Genomic DNA, 898 nt, shown 5'->3' on the forward strand with positions numbered 1-898 from the left:
TCAAACACTGTTGTAAGCGCTGGGGTAGTTACAACCTAATAATAATAATAATAATAATAATAATAATAATAATAATGGCATTTGTTAAGCGCTTACTATGTGCAAAGCACTGTTCTAAGCGCTGGGGAGGTTACAAGGTGATCAGGTTGTCCCACGTGGGGCTCACAGTCATCATCCCCATTTTACAGATGAGGCAACTGAGGCTCAGAGAAGTGAAGTGACTTGCCCAAGTTCACACAGCAGACATGTGGCAGAGCTGGGATTCGAACCCATGACCTCTGACTTCAAAGCCCGGGCTCTTTCCACTGAGCCACGCTGCTTCAAAACTACTGCGCCCAACGTGGGGCTCGAACCCACGACCCTGAGATTAAGAGTCTCATGCTCTACCGACTGAGCTAGCCGGGCAACCTAGGTGTCCAACCTAATCAGGTTGGACACCATCCCTGTCCCATATGGTGCTCACAATTTTAATCCCCATTTTAGAGTTGAGGTATCTGAGGCCCAGAAAAGTGAAGTGACTTGCCCAAGGTCACACACCGGACATGTTGTGGAGCTGGGATTAGAACCCATGACGCTCTAACTTTATCCACTAGGCCCTGGTGCTTCTTGTTCTGCTCCACCACCACCTCACACTCTGGTTCTGGCACCAACTGACTGAACCAAGCTACCACCTCTACACAGATGCTTCCCAAATCTCCCTCTCCAGCCCAGATCTCTCTCTTTTTTTAAAAAAAAGTTGATATTTGTTAAGCACTTATTATGTTCCAGGAACTGTACTAAATGTTAGGTTAGTTACAGGTTAATCAGGTTGGGCACAGTCCTTGTCCCTCATGGGGTTTACAGTCTTAATCCCCTTTTACAGATGAGGTAACTGGGGCACAGAGAAGCAAAGTGACTT

The 898-nt window shown here is 46.8% G+C and overlaps 1 non-coding gene across 1 annotated transcript; it reads right to left on the minus strand.

Moving 5' to 3' along the window:
• Positions 1–332: 332 nt before the first annotated feature.
• TRNAK-CUU lies at positions 333–405 on the minus strand. The gene has a single exon. It is a non-coding gene; the product is annotated as a tRNA-Lys (tRNA).
• Between the last annotated feature and the right edge of the window lie 493 nt (positions 406–898).

The sequence above is a fragment of the Tachyglossus aculeatus genome (genome assembly GCF_015852505.1).
Source record: "Tachyglossus aculeatus isolate mTacAcu1 chromosome 12 unlocalized genomic scaffold, mTacAcu1.pri SUPER_6_unloc_2, whole genome shotgun sequence".
NCBI classification, from domain to species: domain Eukaryota; kingdom Metazoa; phylum Chordata; class Mammalia; order Monotremata; family Tachyglossidae; genus Tachyglossus; species Tachyglossus aculeatus.